We start from the raw sequence: 9,670 nt of genomic DNA, 5'->3' as shown, positions 1-9,670 counted from the left end.
GTCATTAACAAACATATTATTCTCAGCTTTCTGTGTAGAACACAGCTAGGTAATTGATTCTTTCTCCTCTTGTTGAGGAGATACCCTTTGTGATTAACATTACTGGTTCCCTTAGTGTTTCTCTGGGAGTGCAACGACCTTGGTGGCCCCAACACTATATTCTGTGAGCTATTTTGTTTTGTACTGTTCTTTTGTTTTCCTATTCTGGTTGTTTGTAGATAGGGCTTTCCATAATCCAGGCTGGCTTTAAATTCCCGATTGTTCTAGATTGATAGAAGCCTGAGTCATGGGCTGTTACATCTTTCTCATTTGAGAAGTTGTCTTCTCAGAAAACCCAGGCTATCTGACCTGTGAGCTTCTGTCCTCTTTCCCTTCTAACTAAGGGTGGACTGAAGTCATACAAAGATGCGTAACACTGTACTGGGCTCCCCACCCCCTTATTTAAACATGGTTCTGGGAATGGAACTCATTGTCAGGTTTGCATAAAGCACTTTCACCTGAGGAACCATCCCTTGACCTGATCAAGTTTGGTTTTTGAACACTTTTTCACTCTGGAGCTTCGGGTCATCTGAACCTCACTATATTGACCAGGCTGGCCTCCAACTCAGAGATCCTCTGCCTCCTAAGTGTTGGGATTAAAGGGATGTTCAGCGTGTTTCAAACACAGCTTTATAACCACCAGTACAACCAGTGAAGAAATCTCCTATCACCCAGTCCCTTGTAGCAGATTCTGTTTTCCCATTTACAACTCTAATCTGCTTTTCTTGGTATTATTGTTTTTTAAAGAGACTTATTTATTTCTATTTTATGTGTATGGATGTTTTTTCTGTATGTTTGTCTGTAACCCACTTATGTGCAGTGTCTGCAGACTTAAGAAGAGGACAACAGATCCCCTGGAACTGGAGTTACAGATTGTTGCGAGCTGTCATGTGGGTGCTAGTAATCAAACCTTGCTTCTCTGGAAGTGCAGCCAGTGCTCTTAACTGCTGAACCATCTCTTCAGTACTGTTTTCTTAAAAACAAAAGTTCGAGGCCAGCCTGGTCTACAAAGTGAGTTCCGGGTCAGCCAGGGCTACATAGAGAAACTCTGTCTTGAAAAACCAAAACCAAACCAAAATCAAACCAAACCAACACCCCCCCCCCAAAAAAAAACCCCAAAACAAAACAAAACACAAAACATTTTCTTTCTTGTGTTCAAAATGGAGAAATCCAGTTGTAACTTTTTTGTTGGTTAATCTTCATTGCCAAATTGTCTGGGACCAGAAACATCTAGGATACTGGTGAAATACACCTTCGGCATGGGTCTGGAGAGATGGTTAAGAGCACTTATTGCTCTTCCAGAGGATTGGAGTTCAATTCACAGCTTACAACTGTCTGTTACTCCAGCCCTCGAGAATCTGACACCTTTTTCTGGTCTTGAGGGCACTGCAGGCATGTGATGCAGACATACATGCAGGCAAAACACTCATACACATAAGGAAAAAAAAAACCAACATAGCTTACTTCCACTAATGACTGTCAAGAAAAGAGGTGTATTTGGCTGAATTTTAGTATTTTCACCTATAATCGTGTTTTTGTTAAATTATGCAGTAAATAAAAAAAAAAATAAGGCTCTAGAACAAAATTATAACATCGGGAGAGCCCTGGAGATGCTGAGGTAGGAGACTCATACACAGAGCTAATCCTCTCAAAAGACAGAATCGTGGTAGAAAATGAATATCCACGAGTCATCAATAGCTTAGTTATAACTCTGTAAATAAAGGTGAGGAGACGTTTCTTCCTGATCGCAATGCCTTGCGCCTGCCTCTCCGCAGCTGCAGGCACTGGTGCAAGACTCGAGTGCACAGCACTCAGAAGCAGCTGAACGTCCAGGACGCGTGCGCAGCTCAGGAGCGGGAATCTGCGCACGCGCAGTTGTTGCGACCATGGCCGCGGCCGGCATCCTGTAGTGAGTCCTTCCGCGCCTCGGCGCCTTTCTGTTCCTTAGCTTCCCCTCTGAGTGTCTTGCGGGAGGGAGTCGAGGGGTGCTGGAGGGGTGGCGTGCAGAGCGTTTGCGTCGGGTTTCACGCGGGCCGTGGGAATTTCGGGTTCACCGGGAGGGTGTGAGCGGGGACATCGCTGTCCCCGCCGGTGTGCACGCCCCCGGGTCAGAGGGGTTCCTGTCTGGCTGGTGTAGACGCTGTCCGCGCTGCTGTCGGGTGAGGCTGTCCCTCTTTCCTGCTCGTTACTTAGGGCGTCCTTGTCTCGAGCCCCGCTGTTCTCGGAGGTTTTGCCGAGATCCTTTGGGCACCTGGCCCTTCTTATTTGTGGGTTTCGGACTGAGTTGGGTGCCAGACTCCAATGAGCGGCAGGGCTGTTTTCCATGGAATCTTGTAGGTGGTTTTCTCTTCACTCTTCTGGTATTTGCAAAATCAAATCAAATCAATCAATCAATCAGTCTGTCCGTCCATCCATCATCTATCCACCCATCATCCATCAACTATCCCTCCTTCCCTCCCCAGGGAGGTTCATGTGTCCCTCCTCTGCTTTGTCCTTTCTCTGGTTTGCTATTTCTTCCTTGGTTTTCAATGGTTTTATTTCCCTGGAAAAACACGCTTTTGTTCATCCTCCTCCAATAACTTTTCCTCCATTCTCCCCCTGCCTTCTTCTAGTCTTCTAATTTAAAAGATTTCACACCCACAGCTAAATTGCAGGCATAATTTAATAGATAATGATGAAACCATCCAGATTATCACGTATTAACATTTCGTTACATTGGTTTTTCCTTTCTCTTAAACACATGCCCACTATATTTTACACACATAATGATTGCAGCACAGGCAGGCGTGATAGTGTGTGTGTGGGTAGGGTTACTAGAAGTAATACTGTGAATATTCTGACGCTACACATTGAAATTCGTTAGTGAAGATTCTCTTTAAAATGTGAACCTTGCTTTTTTTTTTTCCTTCTTTTTCCACGAGCAAAGGCGAAAGGATATCCTACCCACCCCTCAGTGACTACACTACTGAAATTAATGTTAATCTTGTGAGGTTGGAGAGACTCGGTGATTAAGAGCACTTGCTGCTCTTCAGAGGACTTGAGTTTGGTTTCCAGCACCCAAGCTTTGGGGCATATAGCACCTGTAATTCCATCTCCAAAGGATTCACCCAGGTATCCAGTGCGCTATTCTGGCTTTAGAGAGTGTCGAATCATAGGTGGCATTCACTCATATGGACATACATATACCAATATTTAAAAATAAATCTTACAAAAAAAAAGTCCCTGCCAACAACCTTAACTGCCTGTTTAATCCTCGAGGGGGCATGGCCCACCCTGATCTATGATGGAATGTTATTGGGGCCAATCGTACGACTTATATATAACTAAAAGTTTTTAAATTTTTTTCAAAGGTTCATTCCAGGATCATGTGTGGCATTAAGTTTGTCTTTTCAATCACCTTCAACTATTAATGCTATTTCTCTTTGATAGTTTCGTAATGTTCTTTTTAAAGATTTATTTATCTATTTTATGTATGTGAGTACACTGTAGCTGTACAGATGGTTGTGAGTCTTCATGTGGTTGGGAATTGAATCTTTAAGACCTTTGCTCTGCTCAGTCTGGTCAACTCTGCTCGCACCGGCCCAAAGATTTATTCATTATTATATGTAAGTACACTGTAGCTGGCTTCAGATGCACCAGAAGAGGGCATAGAATCTCATTACAGATGGTTGTGAGCCACCATGTGGTTCCTGGGATTTGAACTCAGGACCTTTGGAAGATCAGTCAGTGTTCTTACCCGCTGAGCCATCTCACCAGCCCAATTTTGTAATGTTTTGATGGATGTTTCTTAAAAGACATAGGGTGTTTTATTTTGTGGGGTGTGCCTTTGTTTAGTTCACTGACAGTCCTTTTCTTGCCTTGCAGATAATCACATAAGTAAAACACGTAAAGTTGGTAGTGGTCAATCTTTGATCATGTGGTTAAAGTGCTTGCTGTTAGTAAATCATTCTTGGGGTTGCTACTTTAAATTCTTTGTTACTTTTTTGATTTTTAAATGCCCAATATTCCTGGTTTTTCCTTGTTTTCATATAGTTAGATGTTTGTTTGTTTGTTTCTTTTTTTTTTTTTCTTTTGGTATGTTTTATACCTACAGTCTTTTAGAGAAGTTCTTTACCCTGGTAAGTTGGATAATTCCTTAGTTCTGTATTTTGCTTTATATCTTTTCTTAGCTCAGTATTTTACCTTAAGACCTCTCTCTCCCTCTCCCCTGTGTCCCCCCCAGCACCATGTGTATGTGTGTGTGTGTGTGTGTGTGTGTGTGTGTGTATGTGTGTGTGTGGTTGGTTTTGAACTAAGCACCTTGTAGATGCCAGGCAGTCACTGTCCTTGAGATACAATATTTTAAGCCATTCTAAGGTTTATGGAGATCCCTGCCCCATAAGTCTTTTCTGCATCCTTTTATAAATGTGAATGTGAGAATGTGTGAATTAGGAATTAGAATATTTTTTCTCATCTGAAAAAGCAGTAAAAGAAATATGCACTCTTGTTAGACATGGTGATGGGTGCCTACCATCCCAGCACTTGGGAGATGAACAGTTTCTACACAAGCTCAGCACAGCCTTGTAACTGTTAGTTTTCCTCCTGAACTTTTATTGAATGTAGCATCAAAGTGTCAGCTGAGTAGGCAAATAGGTCTGATCCTGGTCAACACACTTAAATCAACAATAACAAAAACCTGGCTATGTGGGTATACCACATAGTATATCCTCTGAAGGGTATAGTTAAGCTTTGCTTTGCTTTTTTCTTTTTCTTTCATGAGACAAAGTCTCACCGTTTAACCTTGCCTTGACTGGAACTTGCAGCGTGGACCAGGCTGGCTTGAAGTCAGAGATCCACCCATCTCTGCCCCCTGGGTACTGGGATTTAAGGTCAGCGTCACCATGCCTGTCTCGTTTAGAACTTTTTCACCAATGCCCCCCAAAAGAAAACTCATTAACTATCACTTTTATCTTCTCCATTTCTTTTTGATGTAGCCTTTTTTTTTTTTTTTTGTCTGTTTTGGACATTTCATATACTTAGTTATAGAATCTGTAGTCTTTTGTGTCTGGTTTCTTTGACTTAGAATACATCTTCAAGACTTATCCATGTTACAGGATGTATATGTATTTTATAGCTTTGTAATACTCTATTTCTTTTTATACTTTGCAATACTTTATTTCTTCAATGTATTTTCTTGTTTTAGATGTCACAAACAATTTTTCTGTCTTGTAGAATAGCTACAGGGATGTGGAAGTGATTATTGACTCAGTGGATATGGCTTTAATTTGCATTTTTCTCATGGCTAGTGATATTGAGCATCTTTTTGTTTGTTTGTTTGTTTTGTTTGTTTTTTGTTTTTGTTAAACTAGCAAGTGAGCCCTTACCCAAACCTGACCATCCTTTTGGACTTCTCAGACTCCAGGACTGTGAGGTATAAATTTCTGTAACTAAGATCATGAGACTATTATTTATTTGAATTTAGAAAGCATTCTAAAGTAAAACAAGATCTTTGCTTTGTTCGTTAAAAGAAATGGGTTGTTGTTGTCATACTTTGTCTGTCTGTCCATCTGTCTGTCTATCTGCTTATCGAGCTGGATAGGTGGGTAGGCAGAGGCAGAGTCTCTTATAGCCCAGGCTGGCCTCTAACTCTTGATTCGCCTATTTCTACCTTTCAAGTGTTGGGATTATAAGTGTGCACCTACCATGCCTGTCTCATTTTATTACTGGCTTCTTAGTTTTATATATTCTAGATACATATATACAGTATTGTCTCCCATCTGGTAGTGTCTTTTCATTTTGTTGGTTGTGTTGTCTTAGGCTTTGATAAAATAAGTATCAGTTATAAGTGGAATGAACTTTTTTTTGTTTTAATTCTCACGATTAGTTACCTTCCTATTCACAAGGCAGTCACTATCCGAGCTTAGGTAGAACTTGTCAGACCTTAAATTATTTTATTTTATTTTAATTTTATGTGTATGGGTGTCTTATCAGTGTGTATATGTGTGAACCTGATGCAGTGCTTTGAGACCAGAAGGAATTACTTGGTTCTTTGGAACTGGAGTTAAGAGATGGTTCTGAGCCTTCATGAGGGTGCTTGGAATTGTACATGGGTCCTCTGCAAGTCCTCTAATACTTCTTGGGATTTTCTCTCCTTTTAAAGATACGTGGTTTTCATTTATTCGACACATGAGACTGTGTATAAATGGAGTATAGTGTGAGAAGTGAACTTGTTCTGTCTTGCTATTTTTTTAGTCAAGTTATAAGTAGGTGGTAAAAGTATGATTACATAAAAAGCCTCAAGTTTTACACGTTCAAGCAGTTTTTCTTCCCTCCCCTTGTCTTGTAAGGTGACAAAGGTAGTGCCCAAGCTTGGGTTGTCTTCGTAGTGGAAGAACAGAGTGCATATTATATTGCTCTGGAGCATCACAGTGGTAGTTTATGGTTTGTCCAGATGAATTTAGAAGTAGTAGATGATTGTGGTGTTGTAGCCAACAGAGGCATTTTGGGAACACCATGCTTTACCCACAGCTGCAGGTGTTGTTTCGCTATTCACATTAATAGTATATATAATCCATCAGTTGTGGCACCTTGGAGAAAAATCCATAGAGGCCATGGAGGTCCCCATGGCTATTAACCTGCTGCAACTTATACTTTAGTATACCCAGGAATTCATCATTGTTACTGTTTTTGATGCTGGGGCTGGAACAAGGGGTGTGAGGCATACTAGGTAAGCATGCATCCAAATTACACTCCTAGCTCTGTGGTCTTCCTTTTTCAGTATAATTGTAAAAGACTAATACTTTCTGTCCAAGAACTAAGTTTACTTCAGCCTGAGTTGTGTCATGTTTAGTGATACAGCATTTTCATTCTTGCTTACTTACAGGTATTTTCTAAGTTTTTTTCAAAGTTTTTGTTAGGTCACTGAGAAATAGGTTATTATGTTTTTGTTTTTCCAAAGAAGTACAGGTTTGTTTTACATACTGCTTTTGTTTTCATTTTTATTTGCTTTGTATTTGATATTCTTCTGTTGATGGGTTGTTAGCTTGACTGCATTGTATCCAGTAGACTGGTCTCTTATGCTGTTGTCTGGCCTTTGTTCAGTATGTTCTTTGGTTAAAGGAATGTTTCACATGTGCTTAGAAAACATTTGACTTTCAGTGTACATGGCTTTTCACCTGGCTTATAAGGCTGGCTACTGAACATTTTTGCTGCTTGTCCCTGTCCAGCAGTTTTTCTGAATGTCCATTTCTGAAAGAAACTAAGCCCTTTGTTTTATTTGTATATAGTGATTTCTTCTTCCAATTGTAGATGCCTTTCCTCTGTTTTGATATGCATTACTACTGTTATATCGCACTGTGACCTTATCTGGTCAGCACTGCTTTTCTTTTCGGCATTGGATTGGATGTATCCATTTATCATTTCTTTTTCTTCCTGTTCCCTCCTTTCTTCAGTCCCTCCTCCTTTGAAGAATTGCTTTTGCTTTTTCTGAATTTGTTAATTTTTACTCTCATTTCCAAATCTTGGTTAACCTAGTAGGTTTTCTCTTTAGTACTTCAAAAGAAATTTTCCATAATTCTTGGTTTTCTACTTTGATATTGAGTAATCATGACCAGTCGTATTAAATATCATCTTCATTATTATTGGTCTGTTTTTTCCTTTCTTTTTTTAAAATTTCATTTTAAGATCATTCAGTAAGGGGTTAGAGAGATGGCTCAGTGGTTGAGAGCACTGGCTGCTCTTCCAGAGGACCTGGGTTCAATTCCCAGTCCTTACATAGTGGCTCACAGTCATCTGTAACTCCAGTTCCAGGGATTCCACATGTTCTTCTGGCCTCTGCATGTATGGCCTTTTACAGATATGCATACAGTACACAGACATACATGCAGAAAAAGCACCTATACATCAAATAAATTAGAAAACAGGTCATTTCATAGGTGTGTATTGATTATTCACTTGTCCTGATTAAGACTTACGTTTCTGAGGTAACCATGATTATATTTTCATGATGGAAGGGAAAGTAAACAGTTTTATGTTTTAACAGCTGGTACCAAATTATCCAGCCATGTGAACTGAATAGACACAGGCTTGAACTATCATATTGTATACCAGCTGAGTTTTAAGTATGTTATTAAACTTGTGTTTATTCAATTCTGGATTTCCTTTTCTATTTTACTCATATCACACATCTGGTGTTGAGATTTTTTTGTTTGTTTGCCTGCATATTTGGTGGTTTGTGACAGGGTCTCTTGTAGCCTAGGTTGCCTCAAACTTACTATGTGGCACAGGGTGATTCCCTGTCTACTTCCCAGTCATCTAGATTCAGCTTTCCAAGTGCTGGGAGTATAAGCAGAGGCCGCGCCACCCATTTGGTTTTTAGAGTTATAGTTTATGAGTCATATGATGAAGAAGATGGGGCAGAAAGATCACTTGATCTCAGGAAGTTTGAGATGAATTTGGGCAACATAGTGAGATCCTGTCTCAAAAACTAAAACGGAACAAAACCCAAACTAAGCCAAAGGAAAACAAAACACAAAACAACCAGAAGATGTAATTGAATAACTGACAGTATGAGAAGATGGTTGTTTTCAGGATTTCTATTTTTTCATTAGGATAAAGTTCATTTTTGTTTTGTTTTGTTTTTTGTTTTTTTTTTTTTTCATTTCTATATGAGTTCTTTGTTGATATTGGGTGATAATCTTTATCAGCATTTGTCTCTACCATCCACTTGCATATTTTTTTATTGTATTTTGTTTCATTGAAAATTTTAGTGTTGATGTTGAATTTGTTAGTCTGTCTATATGGCTTTTGCTTCTTAAGCTCTGTTGCTCAAGGTCTGTCCTATCTATGAAAACATCTTTTGTACTTTAATCTTTGGTTTTATGTGAAAGACTTTATCATCTTAAAATATATGTTCTGAGTTAAGTGGCTGTTTTTACTTTAAAGAGAGCCAGTTTTCTTTTAATTTTTTCTCACAATGATTGATTGATTGATTGAGGGCTTGGGTATGTGTGCCATGGCACATGTGAAGGTCAGAGAACAACTTTGCAGGTTCTTTCCTCTCAATGTGTGTGACCTGGGGAATTGAACTCAGGTTGTCAGGTTGGCAAGTGCCTTTACCCACTGAGCCATCTCATTGGACCCCAGTTGTATAAAGAGTAGGAGAGGTAGTAAGAAAAAGATTAACAATGGTGAAGAGCTCTGGAGCCACTTTCCAAATACTTTTCATTCTGTATTCTTGGACCTTACCTTAGACATGATCGAATTTTCACAACAACTTTGCAGGAGAGTCTCTAATGAATTTAGAGCACAGGCCCAGATCTTCCAGATTTGCTAGCCTCTGCTATCTTCTCATCCATGAAAGCAGAACTCTGATCATAGATCTGGGGCAAGAACTCCTTATTCTGTGTTTTTCTAGATAACTCTGTGAAGTTGGGTTTGGGAGAATATGTGTTGACTTCTGATAAGGGTTATTGGTGATGGAGACAAGAAGGCAGTGGCCAGCTGGGCAGTGGTGGCACACGCCTTTAATCCCAGCACTTGGAAGGCAGAGGCAGGCGGATTTCTGAGTTCGAGGCCTCTGTGGTCTACAGAGTTCCAGGACAGCCAATCTCAAAAAACCAAAAAAAAAAAAAAAAAAAAAAAAAAAAAAAAA

The 9,670-nt window shown here is 39.7% G+C and overlaps 1 protein-coding gene across 1 annotated transcript in view; it reads left to right on the top strand.

The window, feature by feature from the left end:
* The first annotated feature begins 1,923 nt into the window (after positions 1-1,923).
* Znf329 (zinc finger protein 329) overlaps positions 1,924-9,670 on the top strand; it is a 12,688-nt gene continuing 4,941 nt past the window's right edge. The window contains exon 1 of the mRNA XM_029531844.1: positions 1,924-1,948. The gene's annotated coding sequence lies outside the window, so the exon portion shown is untranslated. The remainder of the gene's footprint in view (positions 1,949-9,670) is intronic.

Source organism: Mus pahari, chromosome 19 (genome assembly GCF_900095145.1).
Source record: "Mus pahari chromosome 19, PAHARI_EIJ_v1.1, whole genome shotgun sequence".
Lineage (NCBI taxonomy): Eukaryota > Metazoa > Chordata > Mammalia > Rodentia > Muridae > Mus > Mus pahari.
Note: the sequence above shows the minus strand (reverse complement) of the source record. Positions and strands in the feature narration are given on the sequence as shown.